At 38.8% G+C, this 19833-nt stretch overlaps 1 protein-coding gene across 2 annotated transcripts in view; it reads right to left on the reverse strand.

Annotated features, from left to right (window-relative positions):
• pcdh11 (protocadherin 11) overlaps positions 1 to 19833 on the reverse strand; it is a 144466-nt gene that overhangs the window by 64464 nt on the left and 60169 nt on the right. The gene's annotated exons all lie outside the window — the stretch shown is intronic.

A 19833-nucleotide genomic window follows, 5' to 3' on the forward strand; every position in this document is an offset into this window, starting at 1 on the left:
AGCAGGACTTGTCAGGGCTGCTCGGCATACCAGAAATGTCAGGGCAGTGCCACAGTCTACGACTTGAGCTCTTTAGAGAGGGTGGAAAAAAGGCATGTGGCCCGCTATCAAGTGGTTATCCCCACGGAGTGGATGGATGTGGCTGAGTTCGTCAATAGAAGAAAAATGACAGCTTTTGTCAGGTGGCCGTGTCGCAGTCACACGCGTGCAGGCATATGCACGCATAATACAAATATTCACAGTGGAAAACTTGGACGCGCATGCCATCTGCTCATGTGTGCAGGCTCGAGAGACGTGGATGTCTCAGCCAAGAAACAGTGGGCAGAGTTCAAGTTTACATCCCTTATATTTCTGGCAAACGCAGCATGTCTTAGACAGCGTGATAAAACTGTTGCAAACAAAACACCTCCTCATCAAAAGGGGCTAATAAAGTCTTCAATATACTTAAGTGTAGCCTTAGATAAATAGAATCCCCATTTCCCTCTGCATTGGTGTTCAGTTGTCCAAAGTGTATTGATGTACTTATTGACATTCAATAAAGGGAAACCCTCTCAGCAAACCACACAGTGGTGTAAATCCTGAACACTTCTTGAGTGTGCACAAGGAGCAACTTTCCTTTAACGCAATTACTAGACAGCAATAATGTCACAGAGTGTTCAAACCAATTTTGATTTACAAGTGGACAACATGTTGCCTTTTCATCAGCTTATTATTATTAAGTGGTCTGTATATGTGTGTTTCCCCTGGACGATCCCCCCCTCTTGCTTCACTCTTAGTGAGGTATTGATCCTCCCAGTGTACCGGCCCCTCCTGATTTCATTAGGCTAGCTGCTGTTAATTACTCCACACTCTAACCTTTTGCTGTTTCATTTGGACCGACAAATTGGGTGAATTAAAAAAGGGGAGGCAGGAAGAGGAAAAGAGAAAAAAAAGGGAGGAAAAGAAAAAAAAGCTCCCTAGCAGCTATAGTGATGGACCCCCTCCTCTCTCTGCGGCTCTTGTGTCAGAATCCCAAGCGGCGTAATAATTAAAAAAGTTCATCAATTTTCTCTTTGCTCATCAAATTATGCAGAAGGAGGCTACTCCGGTAATTGTTGCAGAGGATTCATTTACGAAAACCATACCAGCTAGATCTAGTATGGTTGTCTGGGGAGTTTGGAGAATTATGCCTTTTTTACTCATGTGTTTGTAAAAGGTTTCTCAGCTTCAAGCAGGCGGATCATTAAAACACATTTTATTCATTTATGCGTGTTTATTTACCAGGATCATGTGACAGACATAACTAACTTGCAGATTTTGTTTTACACCCCTTAACTGACACGCCAATTTGTCATCTTAGGGAAGGTATTATAAGAGTATGATATGACACATAGCTGCAAAGTTATAATTAGACTTCATTTAATACCTTATGTCATGAGATTACATGCGCGGTGCATGGCATCTAAAGCACACTTAAATCTCAGGGGAATGTAATTGATTAACCATATAAGACTGGGAACCAGATGATGAGGATGATGCTTTTAATCCATGGTAAATCAATATAGCCACTTCCTACACATCGAAGGATTATTGAGAGAAATTACTACCAGCTGTAATTGCTGACATACAGCACATCAGATAATTTCTGGCTTGGTACATCAATGTGTTTATGCGTACAAATGAGTCAAAAACCTTTTTAGTAATCACCTGCTTTAAAGTGGGACAGAGTTTCAACATGGATACATTTCCAACCAAGCGAGAGACATTTATAGGATCTTTTGGATCCTTAATATGAGAGATGCCCTTTCCTCAAGGTTGAGTACATTCTAGTTGAAAAGATTCTACATGATGCAGAAGGAGCCATTCAGAGTACTCCCTTTGGCTGAGATAATAACTTCATCATAATTAGCTTGTGGTGCTCAGGAGTGTTGAATTGTCGGTTGCAGTGGGATCTGGGCTGATTTATTGCTTGATTTAATTACGTATCAAAATTCAATTAGACATGCTTTCAACCAAATTCAAAGTGAGTTTTGTCAAGCTGTCCCTTGGAATCAGGCGCGGCTTGAAGGACATCCTTCATAATGCAGTGACATCTAACTTAATAATTATCGCTTACCAAAAATCACTCATGTGCTAAGAGATGAGGCTAGAAAAAAACAAAACAACAACAAAAAAAGAAATTGCTGTAGGAGTTTTTAAAGATGGGCTTTTTTACTCTTCCATTACTTGTTTCACATCTCAAATGACATCAAAGAGCATCAAATAGTGCGAAACAGACCTTGGTTCAGTAGTGATGTGAGGAGGGTTGCAGGTACTTTACCAAGTGAAGATACATGACAAAATGCTCTTTGAGGTTGACTCGGGCTGAGGAAGTGTCTGACTTTCTTTACCCACATCACTCACTGCCTGCTCACCCCCTTTTGCTCCAGACTACACTAGGGAAAAAAGGGGGAGCTGTTTTGAATAAGTGTCACACCAGCCTCCAAGAGCTACATTGATCTTTACTACTATGCAAATTCAGGATGTCATGGTGTCTATGCTAAGAAGCCAAGGAAGGGAAGGAATATTTCAGCTGGAGGTCTCTGACTGTAGTGTAGTCCTTTACCAGTGTTGTAAATACACTCATTGACAATTTTATTAGGTACACCTTGGTATTACTGCGTATGGCACTCTTCGACCCTCAGAACAGCATTTTTTTTTCTTTTGAGGCATTGATTTAACAAGGTGCCAGAAATGTTCCATAGGGATCTTGATCTATACTGACTTGACAGCATAGTTGTTGCACTTTTTCAGTGGTGCGAATTCTGTGAGCATCCCACTTCACCTCATCCCAAAAGTGTTTTATTAGGCTGTGATCTGAGGACTGTGCAGACCATTGGAGTAAAGTAAAGTAATTTCCTGGGACCGTCTTGTGACAATGACACATTATCTTGCTAGTAAATCCCCTCGGAAAAAACAGTACACTGTCAATATGAAGGGCTGCACCTGGTCAGCAACAATGTTTCCCATATTTATAGAAGCAAAAATATCATAACACTGAGTTATATATGACTGGCAGATATGAGGCATTTTTCTGCTTTCATTCAAGCCCCGCTTTTGATTCCTACAATATCAAGTATTCATTGCATTGTAGAGATGGACACATTGGAATTCCACACCACCAACACGTACAATACACCCCCGGCTAAATTTTTCACAAGCTAGCAGTTTACTTTTTGTGTGTTTATCTTTCATTTGTGCGACAATACTGCATCTACTGTTACAATACATGACAACGACACAGCTTTTTGTCATAATGTCCTCATACATAAATTACAGTTTTGAGGGTCACTGGCAAACAACCTATTCTAACGTTGTGAAATGGTCGTATGGTGCCAGTTCAAAACAAATGGCGATGTTAAAATAAAAAATAAAAAAACAGAACTACCAGGCTGGTCTCCCCTCAAAACATCAATATAAGGCGTGGGTACATGCAGCAAAATGTCCTGCGCCGCCATCTTGCGGATGAAGTAGTAATGACGACAGTGCGGAGTTTAAATGTTGAACAAACGGCAGACTTAAACCCAGGAGAACAGAGTTGTGTCTCATGTGGAAAAAAAGGAAATCACTTTTTACGTAACTTGTGTTTTTTACGTAATTTACATTTTTTCGTATAACTTACGTGGCTCATTTCACCCTTGTAACTATTTCACTTTAGGAATTTTGGAACATTTATTTACTGTTAAAACTGTCCTTTACAATGCCATAAACCTAGGTCAGTGGCTTTGTAGCCTAAATTCACAGAAACTGCAGCCTTTTTTACAACCTCGAATAATACGTGGAGGTATAATGACGTGTGTGGTATTCTTAGAACGATCTGCGGTACCGTGAGCCGTGACAAACGCTCATATGTGTCGTTATGGGTGGTATTGAAACATGGTGGTATATTCTGCCGTTTAGGTTGGAACTAGAACTTGTTTCGAACTACTCAGCTGTGTTCATGCAACAACACTACTTTGTTAGATTAAGGCAAAGATCATGGTTTATGTAAAAACAGGTCACATTGTTATATAATAGGTGATATAACCACAGAGTTGAAGTTAGAATAACTCAACATTGACTGTTTGTTACACTCAGTAAATAAACACCACCCTCCTGGGTGTTAGCCCTATGTTTGTTTGACCTGTCCACCGTCGCAGATTGTGGGCTTTGTCACTCTTTGTACCTTACTTACTGCCTGACTTAATGCTTTGCTGCTGTAGCTTTTATCATAATTCCTGCCTGTCAATAAATAAGCACAGTCTCCAGGCTCACAATTGCGTGGGTTTTCTATTAATTCCAGTGTATTCTTTTTTGTAGACATAAACAAAAGCACTTAAAAAAACCCAGCCTGGTTTAAAACAGTGTAGAATAATCTAATACATTTTCTTAAGATAATACAATTCTTTGTAAGAATATATGTTGTGATTTCAGACGGGAGAGCTCCATGGAGTTTTAAATACATTTTTAACATCTGCATGTTGAAACAAAAAAATGTCGGGAAAAGTTAAGGTTTCTCCACCATTATGAAATTCAGTTTTAATGATCATGTGCCTACTGAAGCTTCTACAATATGTTAGGGCCATTTCAAAGTCCATAGTCCCCCTGCATGTGTCATAGTATGCAGATTTTCACACCAACTCAACACTGCAGCTTTGCTTTCACTAATTAGACAAAAAAAGTTGCTGCAGCATTTGACTGAAATGAAAGTAGACACAGTATAGATGTTGGTGACAGATGCGTGGAGCCTACAGGTTCAGCTGGACAGTAAGTGAACCTCTCAGCCTCGTCTGCATGTGCTGTCTGCCTGCATAGTGAGTCACAAAAGCTTGACTCACTGTCTGGAGGAGTGAGCTGCATTAATAGGGAGGTATGTGTAATAAAGTGGCCACTAAGTGTACTGTCAAAGAGGAAGCATGGTGGAAAAAGAGAATGGAAAGCCCCTTTATGTGTCAAAACTTCAGTTCATCAAGATTTGCCTGTAACGTGAATTGTTCATCCGTTTGATCTCTCTTCCATTGAAACAGCTGACAGGTTTCTTCATTGAGACTGGCAGAGGCATTGTACATAGATTGTGATGTGCAATGACATACTGTATCACAGGCTTATGTTTGAAGCAAAGAGACAGAATCATTGTCATTCACTGACAAACACGAAGCACAATGATGATACTGATTAATGATTGCTCAGAACATTTATGGAAATGATCTCCTGAAAACTGGGAGTTGCTTCTGACTTTAATTTAAAAACACAATTGATAGCCAAATGATTAGCTGTAATGGCACCCGGCTAATTTCATCTGGGTTTCCAAATGCATTCACTGTCATTCTTCACATATCACCACAAGCATAAGGATTTCACAAAGAAGCTTGTTAAACATTAACAATTCAAACGCCTGTGAAAAGGCAGTGATAATACTTCATTAATGTCTCAGAGAATAATAGCCCTCTTTCTGTTGAAGTGTTGATGGGTCGTACTTCAAAAAGGCTGCATTTGTTGCCATTTCCAGTTACGTATACTCTGATCACTACACAGAGATCAATTTTTAAATATTTAATTTTTTCAATAGATTTTTTTTTCCAATTTATGAAAACTGCATTGTACAGTCATGGAACATTTTTAGCCCATTTTTTTCTTCAGTTTCTTCTTCATTTTAATGCCTGTTATAACTAAAGGTACATTTGTTTGGACAAATATAATGATAACAACAAAAATAGCTCAACATAGTTTAATTTAAGAGCTGATATCTAGTTAATTTTCATGGTCAATAAGTATTAAATAATTATAACCAAAATCATTATCAAGAAAACTATGGAAAATGGCTCTTAAATTAAACTTTTATGAGCTATTGTTGATGTTATATTGGTCCAAACAAAGTTACCTTTAGTTGTAACAGGCATTAAAATGAACAACAAATTTAAGAAAACAAGGGTGGTCTAATATTTTTTCCATGACTGTACATGTATATGTGAATAAATAAATAAACAAACATCTATCATTGCTGTTATTTGTTTACTGTATCTCAGAATAAAGAAAATCATCTTCAGAAATCCAATTAGATGAATAAATCATCATAGCCTGTACCACTAATTTATCCCACTTTACAAACAGCGATCATAACAGCCATTCTTACCATGATTAAATTAAAGGAATGTTTCTCAGACATGAAGCTGGCTAGACAAGTTTAACAAAACTGAAAGACTAAACCATAATAGCCCAATCATACAAATTGTCCTTATTGAGCACAAGACACACATTCCTCTTTGTATTTGTCTCACCTCATGAGTACATTTTGAGAGTGTTGCACGATGCTGTTTTGTGAAAACGTGTGATTGTCAGCAGGTTTTTAATTAGGACCAGTGCGAGGACCCTAATTTAATTCAAGGAATTGTTATTTATGCAAACTAATTGCAATTGCGTCAGGCTAAAGATGTTAGAAAAGTTATTAAACTTCTCATACGTATCAGAAGTGGTGACAATTTATTTGTTTTATTGATCTTGTATGGGTGCACAGAGTAGTACAAAGTAGTTCTTGTGGTATTTATCACCTAGTACAAAATACACATGTACAAAAAAAGGTTGGCACGTGTAACATCGCATGACTAACATAAAAGTCTCTAGGTGCTAATTGCTATTAACAGGGGTCACACTGCTAGAGAATTAATTAGTTCAATTTCAGATTTGGGCAGTGTGATCTCAAGATGCTTGTGATGTAAAATTGCTAAAAGTTTGAGTTTGAGAGTTTCCTTTTCCTTCCATTTTGCGCATTTCTTCATTAAAAAAAAGAAGATTATCAACTCATTAATAACTCGAATGCACATTGTTCAATCACCCTCAAGTATCTCATGCTATGCTTCAAAGTACTAAACTTGACAGGTTAATCAGAGCCACCTGAAATTTGGTGAACAAAATGTGAAGACCTTCACAGTGCTAAAATGTGAAGGATTAAACTTTTCAGAAAATGGTGTGGTGTGCTGTGGCAATATATTGTTCACCAAACTCATTCAGTCAAACCTGGATGTGCCTAAATGCAGGCTAAAAACAAAAGGCGATCGCTCTTTTGCAGTGGCTGCCCCGAAGTTGTGGAACAGTTTACCGCTGCATATCTGGTCATCAAAAACTTTGGCAATTTTAAATCGTCTAGACCCATATTTTCTCCCAGGCTTTCGAACCTGTGTGAGAAGACAGTTGTTTCTGTATGTTGTATTGCACAGCTCATGTAATATATTATGAGATCAAATTGTCTTTTATTTTTATTTGTGAGTTTATTGTTATTCAATTATGTATCTTGTATTGGATTGGATTTTGTTGTTGTTGTGATTCAGTTTTGTAAAGCACTTTGGTCAACCTTGGTTGTATATAAGGTGCTCTAGAAATAAATGTGACCTTGACCTTGACCACCATGGACAGATAGATGATTTCTGACGAGCTGGGGTTCTTAAAAATTCACACACACATTGACACACGAAGTGACGAACACAGACATCTGATAAGGTTATGTGCATTGGGGGTGGAAAACTGGCTTGATAACGCCCTTAAACAGTTTTCAAAGGCAAACCCCCAACCTTTATATTTGACGTACATACACAACATTTGGTAGGCAGATGTAAAATGTATTGATGAAAATCCTTTGGGAGATGTACCCTAAAAACCAACAGGAAGTCTGTCATTTAAAATTGACTGCATATTTCAGGGTATGTTTGGCCATTAATCGGTGCTGTACTTTGAACAAACTCCTCCAGGAAATTTAACCTGCATTTCAAATATGCTCAGTACAATCTAGTTCTTTTAGTTTGAATTTTCATGGAGCAGTGTTGTCATAGCGTAGTAGCCTTTTTGCTCTTTTTGCCTTGAAACAGAGCCTGGTTGTAACTCCATTGTACACTACAAGTCAAAAGTTTGGACACACCTTCTTATTCAATGTTTTTTCCTTAATTGTTCTTATATTTTCTACTTTGTAGATTCATATGAAAGACATCAAAACTATGATGGGACACATGGAACAATGTAGTAAACAAAAAGTGTTAAATAAACCAGAAATGTTTCATATTTTAGATTCTTCAAAGTAGCGTGTCCAAACTTTTGACTGGTACCGTACATATTCCAATCTGCATCAAATTTTTCATGCTTCACATCCATTTGACATGAAATCTGCATTGTGGGGTTTATATTTGATATAGAGCAATATCATGCCTGTTTAGTATGTTATCTTATACCACAGGAAGTGATGCCAAATTTGCAATACATCATCGACAGGGCCTTGCACTCTGTGCAGTCAGTGTCTCATGGTCATTTAAATGTACAGCTGTGTCCTGTTCAAGGGCCTGCCGCTTGCTGATGTAATATTGTAAATGAGATTTTCGTGCAGTAATCATTTGCTTTTTTTTATGGACAAAACAAGTAGATATGGTGCAGGGAACATCATGTGTCCAGTGTACCAGTGAAAAGGTAACAAAAGCTCAAGAGCAGGGAGTAGAATAGGCACATAGACACGATTGCTTAAGGATGACAGCTGCATACACAAATTTGCTGCTTGATTTCAGTAACATTCAATGCACCCAGAACACAAGAACTACTTTGACTTTGCTGCCACTGATAAAATATTTACACACAACATACTCAATATTTAGAAAGAGACACTATTCTTCCACTGTCTCGGGTGAAACAAATGCCAAGTTCATGAATATTTTCTCAGGTAATCCATATGAATTTGAAAAGGAAGACGATTATTTGCCGTCCTTGGTTGAGGCAAATCCTTGTCTACATAAGCTCTATAACTCTACACATTGTTGGCTGTTGTTTTCTAAGCCCACCTTAAAAAGGCCTTTAAATTAAATCTTGGGTCAGGGCATCATTTTCTCTCCTGTGTTCCCTAATGGTGACTTTAGCATACATTACATACATACATTTTATTTTAAATTTCTCTTCAACTGACAACTTTCCGATACATACTTTAAGTGTCAACTTTTGGGAGCGAGCACAGACAAGCCTTCTTTGCAAAGCTAGTGGCAACGACTTGGTGAAACATTGATAAAGCACAGAGACAAGGCTCACAGTCATATCCCCATTTGCTCCATGCATATCTTTCTCAAATATGTTGATGTCAGTTTTTCTGGCAGTGCAGTCAGTTAAAAGTGTGCCATTGATGTGATTCAAAAGCCACTGAGTACAGAGCTGTCTCTCTTCCCCAGCCTGCCTCACCCAATTGGGGTCCATCACCATCACCAAAACAAACTTCTCCTCACTGCCAGGGTAATTTTTCCTCCTCTTCCACCACGGAGAACCAGTCATATTAATATCTTTGTAGAAGGCAAATGTGTGCTCCAGGAGGCCAGCCCCATGTGTTTTTTTCCCCAAACCTCTTGCTGTTTCTCTGGCCACAGCCAAGTGCATTAACATATGTTCTCACAGTGCACAGTGCTACTCTGCATTGGTAAATGCCTTATTACAGCAAGACCGGCTCTGTGCTCTTCCACTGAATATCCATAAGTAGTAAAACACAGCCATATCTGCCCACTCAGAACAGTAGGGATGTGTCTCACATGACAGGGGGGCTCCTTAACATTTAGTCAGAGGCCCTCTTTGTCAAATTGATATTCCTCCCACTCACAGTAATGGCGGGTGGTAATAATGACAAATAAAGGCAATATTGCTACTGCATGGTACACACTGAGCGTAATAAGGTCATCGCGTGGTGATGTTTTTTTTCCCTCTCGTATTTATGCCTTTTTAGCATGCGGAGTCAAATTCTCTCAGTATGACTTACATCTCCAAAGACTACGCCAGTGTGAAATATGCAAAGGCAGAGGGTGAGAAAAATATCCTGAGCAATGCAGCATGTTCTTGCCTAGAGAGCTTACACGCTTGTAATCATTTCCAAACTGCAATTTCCTCTTATTATTCCATTTGTTTTTTTTGTTTTTCCCTTTCCTGTCTAAAGTAATACAATGCATTTCAGAGATCATGAAATCCATGTCAGGGACTAAAAGAATAAAAACTGTGTCCTTTTCACTCGGTGCAAAATTGGGAGATGACACTCAGCATTGTCTAAACAGTCTTTTGGCAATGATGCACAAACTACAGTGCACTGAATAGAGCAAACAAAAAATAATGAGGCACATTGAGACACCTCTTAGTGTAGTGGGAGATTTCTGACAAGAAATCATATGTTTGCTGTTAATTTTACTGATGTGCGAACACATATTAGTCATGTTTAAAACCTAAATTAGCTTATCAGTCCATGAAACATATAGGCGATGACAGCAGCAGAACCACATGAAATAATAAAATTAATTAGAAATGCAGCTTGATTAGCACCTAAAGTGAAAGTGTTGCTCGTTTGACTACTAAAAGTGTTGAAGTTGGAAAACTGATGACACACCCTGGCTATCTGCAGATGCAGCCTGCTGATGATGTTGATTACTGCTAAAACATGGCTTTGGATAGAATGTATTTGCAGATATCAACCGGCCACTGAGGTCGTTTAAGTTAGTATGCTTGCGGTCATTCGATCCTTGGGAGTGTTTATTTTTTATTTTTCATTTCTAATTTGGGTGATCTTTGTTCTGTCTGCCAGAGACACAGTTTTGCTGTGTTGATCTGAAGACAGATTCTGAAAGAATGTGTATCAAACACTACAGAGAACTTGTCTTATTCTTGCTCAAAGAACTGAGGACTGGCATCCATGTCATCCCTCAGCCCTGCACTGATTTATAATGGTAGGGAGGGGAAAATAAGAGGCCAGGATACATCACTGAAACATGAAGGGATTGAATAATACTTTCTCATGAATAAAATCATTAAAATAAGCTCTTTTATAACTTAGACCATAACCGTGAATCTTGAGCGTTTTATGATTAATGCGTCATCTATAAATTAAAGGTTTTAGATTTCAAAGGTTTTCATTTATATATCTATTTATTTACCTTTTTGTTATTTATTATTTTATTCTCGATTTGACAGGCCAGATCACCTGAGGACACAAGTTTTGTTTGCTTTAACTTTTAAGATCTCTTACTTAGACAATCTAGTTCGGGCTGCATCACTGTGCAAACTAATGAAGCCTCAAAGGCTTTGTTTAAGTCATTAAACACGGAAATCTAACTACACAGTTTTCTTCTAATGGCAAACAATTACATGGCAACAACCTGGCCATGAAAATCAATGTCAGTGGAAACGAATGTAGTTGCATTGTTTATGTTTCAGCCAGGGGGATTTCAAGCCTGTCCAAGTATTAAAAAATGCTTGACTGGTCACTCAAAAACAAATATGGAAAAAAATATATTAATAAAAAACAACCCCTGTATAACCCTGGCATACTCATATAATCACATCCATATCTATAAGGTAGCTATGGTAAAAAATGATTTATCGCTTGTCAGTTAACAAGTGGAGGCTTATATTTTGTAAAATAATGAATGCTTCTGTGGAATACAATAGACAAGCCTTCCAACTTGGTCTTGGCGCACATATCCTCAATCTTTAACTTTTTTTTTCTTTTTCAAAACTGAATTCATTTGGTTCTAATTTTAAAAAAGTGTTTTTATCTGTTGACAAATCAATGCTACCATTTATATTTTCAAACTTATAACATTTAAGGACAAATATAATATGTGTAATACTCATTAAATCCAACTATTGCTCATTAAATCCAACTATTGCAACTCTTTTCTTTTTTTTATATACAATGCAGGTGGATGGATTTTAATACTGGAAGGGCACAATTTCCAAAATACAACACAGTTAAATGACTTCATGTCCAAGTACAAATCAGGCTTGGTAAAATACTATTGGCAACAAGATACAGGATGATTCATGTGACTTAATATTACCCTTATCCACAATGTATCATTTTTGAAAAAATACCTTTTTAGTCAATGTAAAGGCACAATGAGTAAGACCACCATTCATAGCATCTACTCCCGAGCTCACACCAAGTGCTCGCCCCCTGACCACAGTGATCCGGTGGGCAAACGGCAACCGCCGACTTAATCTTGTTTTGGAACGTGCTTTGTATTCTCTTTTTTTATTTTGTCTGTCATTTTTGCAGCCTTCTCTTGCATGCATGCTTACAATCTGGCACCTGGCTGTCTGGTCACACAACACCGGTCACAGGCCGGGGCCTACACTCCCAGCGCCCAAAGGGTGACACCCAGAACCGCCCTTAACACAGCAAAATGAAAAGGAAAGTGAGAAAACAGGCAGAGGGCAGAGTCTCTGCAGACACAGACACCACCACACACTTCTAGTGGCTCATATGTGATGATTGAGAGGTATTCTTTTTGATTCTTTGCATTGTTTTATTGTTGAATCCTACACTGTAACAAATTGCTGTAAGAAAACAGCCAAATTGTGACAGTAACATACTTTTTTCCATTAAAAAGGTATTATACTGTAGAAAACAATGCATTATGGGCAATATTTATAGGTAGTTGACTGTTTCCCATAAAATACTGCAATATACCATAAATAGCATTGCATTCTGGGAGTTATGGTAGTATCAACACCATTGAGGCTGAGAAAATACGGAAAGCTACTGTATTTCTAGAGGAGACATTCAACCAACTCTGGTCTTTCCTGTCTTGGAACATCCATTTTAATCCTGCATTTCTTGAGCAAATCACAGGGTAAGTTGAACTATGTTTTATTTGTGAGATGATGTTTGCAGTATCAGTATTTTACTGTCAAATCAAGGAGATACATGATTGTACTGTAATCAGTACAATCAGTATCAATTCAGTATGTGGTTTTATCAAAGTAACATACTGTAAAGTAAATAACAGTAAGGGAACTGTAAAATTAACAGTAGAATGCTGGTAACCCTGCTGCCAGCATTTTACTGTTAATTTACAAGACAATTGTTTACAGTGTACTCACTGTGCTTTTAAAGTTATTTTTTACACTTCTTTAACAAAAGGCTGGCCCAAATATTTGCACATTTATTCACCAAGTAGCACTACCACCCAAAATTCAGACATGAAAATTACAAATCACTTTGCTGATTTGAGTAGTTCAGTTGAATTCACAGGTCTGTAGTCACTGACTGTGTATGAGGTTGCTCACTGTGTTTTCAGTGCACTCCAGTTTGTACCTGAATAGCAATCTGCTCACAATGCTGTGAAACTCAGATTTGCTTCTGATTATCTTCAGTTCAACAGCAACTTGAGTCTGTTGGTTTAAACTGTTCTGTTGAGTTCATTACAAACCAAGCCTTATAAGCTCTGTTTATGAGGTCAACAGCTCAGCAGCCACCTACTTGCAGCAAAGTTACCTCATAATGACTTTTTTTTCTGTAGCTTTCGCTGTAATTTAATGAGCAAAAGTAGTCCTGACAGATGACTCAGTATATTTAAGATTGTTGAAAAGAATGTTGTGAAGTTTTAAAGTGTACTAACACCTGCAACTTAAGCACAGTGTTGGTCTGCACAATCTTTACAAAGAAACTTGTTAAGTGTTTTCCATTACAACTACGTTTTAACCCCAATCTGTGAACTGCAATTTTTACTGTTCTTCTTTCTGGCTGTGAGCTTTCAACCCATTAAGGAAATGCCAAAGCTTCTGTATCTCTTATAACCAGCCATCGTTTTCTTGATGAATATCACCTTCTACCTTAATTCACTGCCAAAAAAACAAACCCTGATCATAACTTCCCCTAAAACAGTTTTTATACTATGGAAGTCATATGAAGTTGAACATATTATTCTTAAAATCAGTATAGTTTAGCCAATTTTAGTTTGGTCAACACATGAGAGCACATAAATATGCAAACAACATCAAACTACAAATTTCCCTTAAGGCGCTCCTGAGATTTTACATTTACGAGAATAGACCAATTATTTGTTTACAAACATTGACAATGCGTGGGCATGCCGGTTGCAAAAGAAAAAAAAAGACTATATTTCTCACAGACTTTTATCATTACCACTTTACTGTTTAAATGTAATAGAGTGACATGTTCTTATAAGGGGTCTATGGGTCAGACATGAAATTACAGTGACCTTGACCTTTGACCTTTAAACACCAGATTCGAATCAGTTCATCCCTGAGTCCAAGCGTACATTTGTGCCAAATTTTAAGAAATCCCCTCATATTGTTTCTGAGATATCTTGAAAATGGGCAGATGGACAACCCCAAAACACAATGCCTCCATCCACGGCTGTCACTGTGAAGGCATAAAAATATAAACACCTGGTGAGCCAGAGCAGCAACACCTAAGCAAAAGATTATGTAGAACAGGCCCTGCCATACTGACCTAAAAAGGTAACAGGATGGTATAATACTGTTATTCACTGAAATGTGGGTAGCTGACACAGCATCAGTCCATAAGAGAAATGGGACCAACTGTTTGTTATATGCATAAAAGAACTACCCTTAATGAACTGTATTACATATTATTATTTATGGACTATATTCCATCTAATTGTGAATTTAGTGAATCTAGTCAGTTTTACTACCTAAATTATCTTAACTCTTCACTTTATTGGAGTTTTTAGGGTAATTATTCCAACCACACAAACAGATTTTAATACTACTCTTACTATTCAATACTACATCAACAGTGCTGAATTGCTTTTCTCCCAAGCCTGTTTAATGGATGAACCTATCACACAGTCATGGCACAAACTACAGAGTAGTGCTCCATGTTTGGGGACTTTTTGAGAAGCATTTTGCGACTGCAGAATTGACTGTTGACATTGTGAAAAAGAAGTGTGCAGTAGGTGAGATGAGTTATTAATGCGATTTCTGGGAGGTAATGTGCTGCTTCAAGTTCAAGATTTTAAGTCTTCTTCATCCTTGAACTATTTCTTACTTTAATTTATTAAGACAGCATTAATAAAACAAGTGGAGCGCCAGACTTTTACTCTGAAATATCTTCTCAATACAGACAGTTTTTTGCATATTTTTCTTGGTGCAAGTTCACATTATCATTTACATTTTCTCCATTTATGTTACATCTGCCATCATCATTTGCACATTTTTTACTGTATAACTAAATCTACCTTTGGTTGATATGGTGATTTAATTAGAATGAGTTTCTGTTTATTCAGACCATTGCATTTAATTAACCATGATTTGAATACTCAGATACCATACCGGTGCTTCTCATCTTAAGATTCAACCATATATATTTTTCTTGTATTTCACTGTATCCTCATTTTATATAATCACTGTACTGTCCTGAGCCCAGTGTATAATTTTATCAGGATGTTTTCTGTGTGTTGACAGGAGAAAACATGGTAATGATGCACATGTGAGCACCTGCAGCTTGTGCGTTCACATGGTGAAAATCTGAATTTCCCTCCTCCGCTTCAGTGCATTGACTCGTGCAAGGTGTATTTTGTCGCAGCAGGGCAAATGTGATAATGCTGCACTTCAGAAATACACCTTAGAACACTTCCTGCAGCTTTTGTGCAGTCCATATGAACACCTCAAGTAGGATCTGTGAAAGTCACATTTTCGCCTGCCTTAAAAATAGTCCCAATCATTATGGCGGACCCAGGGACTTGGTATTATCCACCGGTCAGGCTAAGATGCTTATACATTAGCAATCTAGGGGACCAGGCAGCTGGACAGCAGTCCTGGAGCACACAATGACTTCCCATTAATGGGTTTCGGAGCATCGGGAGAGCCCACCCTGAGCAGAGATTTCCATGCGGATGTGGCCTATGGCACAGGGGTACCTGCCCCCAGCCATCTGCACTGATTTGACAAATGATTCTATATCAAAGGCCTCTGCACTGATTTGGGTGGTAATTGATTGGGAGTGAGGCCCTCAAATCCCTGATTGGTTTAGCTGGATGTAGGGGGGAGATATGCTGTGGCAAGTGAGAGGAAAGGACAGCCAGCAGGAGAGAGTGAGGGAGTACAGTTCAGGAGATTTGGGAAATATACAGAACTCTGCCTCATTTACACTTTGAGAGAATTCAGAATGAAATTTTTCTGCAATATGCAATTTCTACACACAATATGCATGGTATATTTTTTTACAGAACCACCCATGCCATCTCTGTGTTCCCGTTTCTTTTTCTAATGCAATCGTCAGGATATCCAATTTGTTAGTGTGTCCATGAAGATTGGATTTCACCATTCAAAAAGAGGAATTTGGTTAGAAATGGAATATTATTGATTCGTTCCACATGGAGGTGTGGTTTGATGCAGATATATGAGCATGGCAAGCCGACTGAGAGGGAGGCCAGGATTATATATTCCTTCATCAATTTCCCCTGAATTTTTGATGCTATTAACCCTTGTTGTGGAAATTGTGTGACAAGAGAGATAATATCAAACACGGAGGCTAGTCATTGTTAGTGGTTCCCCTGAGGATTACCTCAACCTCATAAACCATTTCAGGAAGAGCACTGCATGACAGCGCGCACAGAATGAATGATAGGCTCAATACTTATTATACATAAGAAATGTAATCTGCTTTATGTTCGGCATAAATCTGAGGGTTTGAATGTGTCACTGAAAAGTACTTCTGAAGCAGTTAAACATACACTTTAATAGCATCAAATACAATTTGGGGATTTCTCTGTCAAATTAGCACTATAGATGTGAATCCAATATTTATTTATATATGATATTCCATGAGTGGCCTAGAAAACGGTTCAGATTTTAAAGGTGTAATAAGTATATGGACAGGATATAGACAGATTTTTTAGTTTAAAATGAAAATGAACTAAAACTATCATCAGAATGTGAAGAAGTCAGTGTTGACATTATGTAATATGTCAAGACATCTATGTATTGTGTTACTCTATTATAATGAGCATGCTAACCAGCTAGCACTGGCCAGTCCTGTCTTGTAATGCCACTTGTCACTCGAGGGGTGACATTCATTCACTCGAGTGTCCATTCTGCCCCCAGGCAAGATGAAGAAATAAACACAGCTACACTGTTAGCAGTAGCTACAACAGCTAGCATCTTTACACCTAAAACTAACCAACCTACACCCAAACCTAGATTCTGCAATTAAGAAACTGTTGCTATGGATGTGTTTCCATGGGGTTTTGAAAGCTTGCTATAGGACATTGAATGTTAATTGTGTCTAAACCATTATATTGCACGTCTGTCCGTCCTGGGAGCGGGACTCCTCCTCTGTCGCTCTGGCTTTACTTGACTTGACTATACTGTACCCTATTTTTTAGAACATGGGGCCAAATCTTACACATTGCCCCTTTAAAGCATGCATAATGTTAGACATGCTATGACCAGCCTTTGAACCAGTCATGTATACAGTATGGCATGTTGGATGTTCTGCAAATAAACCACAAGACCGCACAGGCCTGTTAATGCAACTGTGACAGTGATGCCCCATACATATAGGCCTACCGCCTTTATTACACGGCAGGCTGGCTGCACTGCATACCTTTTGCCATTTGACACAGACATGTGGTGCTTGCTAGTGACAGATGCTTCACAGTACTGGTCCCAGAGGTCACAAATGACCTTTTGGATTGTCTTTTTTCAGTCACAAAGAATTATTTGTTTGACGATGGCCACCAATGCAACCCCAGGCACCCTGATGGACCCGTGGGTTGTTGCTGCTTGTCTTCTGAGATCACATTTACCTCATATGAATTGTGTGTGTGTGCATGTGAGACGGGTCGAGTGGGTGAATGTGTGTCTGTGCGGCGTGCATGTGGACGTACGTGTTCAGGAAGATGCCTCACTAACCACCCATAGTCAGCTTGATGCCTTTAACTAAGCTTAATTGCTGCATGACTAGCCTCTTGTTTGGATGCCAGAGGGATTTTCTTTTATTATACAGAATGAATCATCATTAAGATGTGCTTATTCAGTGGCCTTTCCTTGGCTTTAAAATGCTGCTGCACACAGGATCTCTTAAGCATTTTATCCGTGGCAATCAGCGTGTTTACATTTGCATCCTAGTTGCCAGCACAGACCTCACAGGATAAAAAGTGCATCGAGAAGAAGTGTGTCTGTCTCACATGTTCATCACTCAACTTATGTATTGTTAGGTGAAATTTCACAAGAGAGGTTGTCATCTTGTGCAGAAAATGGAACTGTGAAATGGCATCCTGGAGTTACATGGCTTTAGTTTACCTTAGCAATTTCAGAGCTGGCAGGAACAGGGTGCAGTGCAGGCCCCATACTGTCAGAGGTGCTTGATCCCCACCCCCATCCTTGCCCTCTCCATCTGTCACCTAACTAGAATGCACTGTTCACATAGACACACAACATGTAGTTATGCATGTATGCACACACATTCTCATGCACATACAGACACAAACACACTCACATTGGCCACTACACTGCCCTCCAATATAAAAAGAACTCATACCTAAATATTTACTATATCACATTTTGTCGAACACAGAAATAAACAGTTTTCAGTGATACTTTAGAAGTTTAGAAGTGCTACAAATGTGATTTTACAGTTTGTGTACGGGAACACGAATGCATGCGCACATCCCTCTTCACAATTCATTCCCTTCCTGTTGTGCTCTAATGAGAAACTGTTATTCATGCTGTAGATTCAGAAGAAAACCTTGTGAAAAACTGACACAATTTTCTACCGCCTGAAGCCTAGTGTCAGAAATATGATCTTACCCTCACCTCTTACCCTGACTGCCGTACTGTAATGATGCTCTGAGGTGAGCCCACTCATCAATTATTCACAGAATGCAAGATTTTCACTCTTTATCTTCTCGCCAGCTAGAGGAGACCATTTAAGAAAAATAGAGGAGGAAATAAAAGAAAAGAGAGAGAGAGAGAGAGAAAGCAGCAAGCCGTTTTCCGGATGAATAAGAGAGTTTGCGGTGGACAGACAATGCTCTCGATGTGAGTTATAATTGTAGTTTAACAATGTGTGGACCTCTGGGATTTTCAGTATGCAATATATGGCCTTTAGAATAGGATCGCTATGGAAACCAAAGGCCCTGAACGACCTGCAGTGCCCACCCACTCGGACAGCCGTTAATCATCTTCGCTCAGATCCTGGCACTGCAGAATTTGGCCAATGTGTCAAGAAGCAATTATATATACTTAGTGCTCGGGCACCCGATCTCCTCCCTCCCCTGTCTTTCCTCACTCTCACACTCTTAATATAATCACAGAGCAGTCAGTTTAAAAGCCCTCTGTTCATTTTACTATCTAACTGGGGGATGCACACAATGCAGATGAAGAGAAGTGTAAAAAGACAGAGGATATTCTATTCTGCAAGCCATTATAATCAGAATATTCTTTTCATATAAATCATATCCAGCCATTTACTGGTTTTCCCAGCCTCCTGAGCTGACTGACATACTAAATTAGCCCAGCTGGCCCATTGCATTCGCTGCACATATTGGGTTGGTGTGGATCATGGAGACTAATGTGAGCTGACTAGAGAGAGATTATGTTCTGCTGCTAACAGCTAAAACGTGAATAACACGATCCGCAAACCCACGGTGTTCCCCCCATTACATCAGCCCTGATCAGCTGTGTGAAAATAGAAAGAGAGCGAGCCGGCGAAAGAGAGAATGAGACGGAAATGCAGTGGCCAGGAATAACAGGTCACAGACAGACTTCCAGTTCTGTAACTTCTGCAACATCCCATCCTATACTGGACTATATCAGACTGTAATTGTCATCAACAGCGAGCTAAATACAAAAAGTGCAGGTGCAAAGTGAAGGACATGCATTGACAGACTTCCAAAGTTGATTGCCTTTCCTGTGATTTACCAATGACAGACATGGGGGCGGCGTATCATATTTTATTATTATTTACTGTCCTACCAGCGTCTGCAGCTTTCAATGCCACCAAAGTCATTTCCGACAGCTAGCTGTGCATTAGCGATGTAGAAGAGTGTTAGGCTTTGAACAGTTGATGAC

Source organism: Centropristis striata, chromosome 12 (assembly GCF_030273125.1).
Source record: "Centropristis striata isolate RG_2023a ecotype Rhode Island chromosome 12, C.striata_1.0, whole genome shotgun sequence".
NCBI lineage: Eukaryota > Metazoa > Chordata > Actinopteri > Perciformes > Serranidae > Centropristis > Centropristis striata.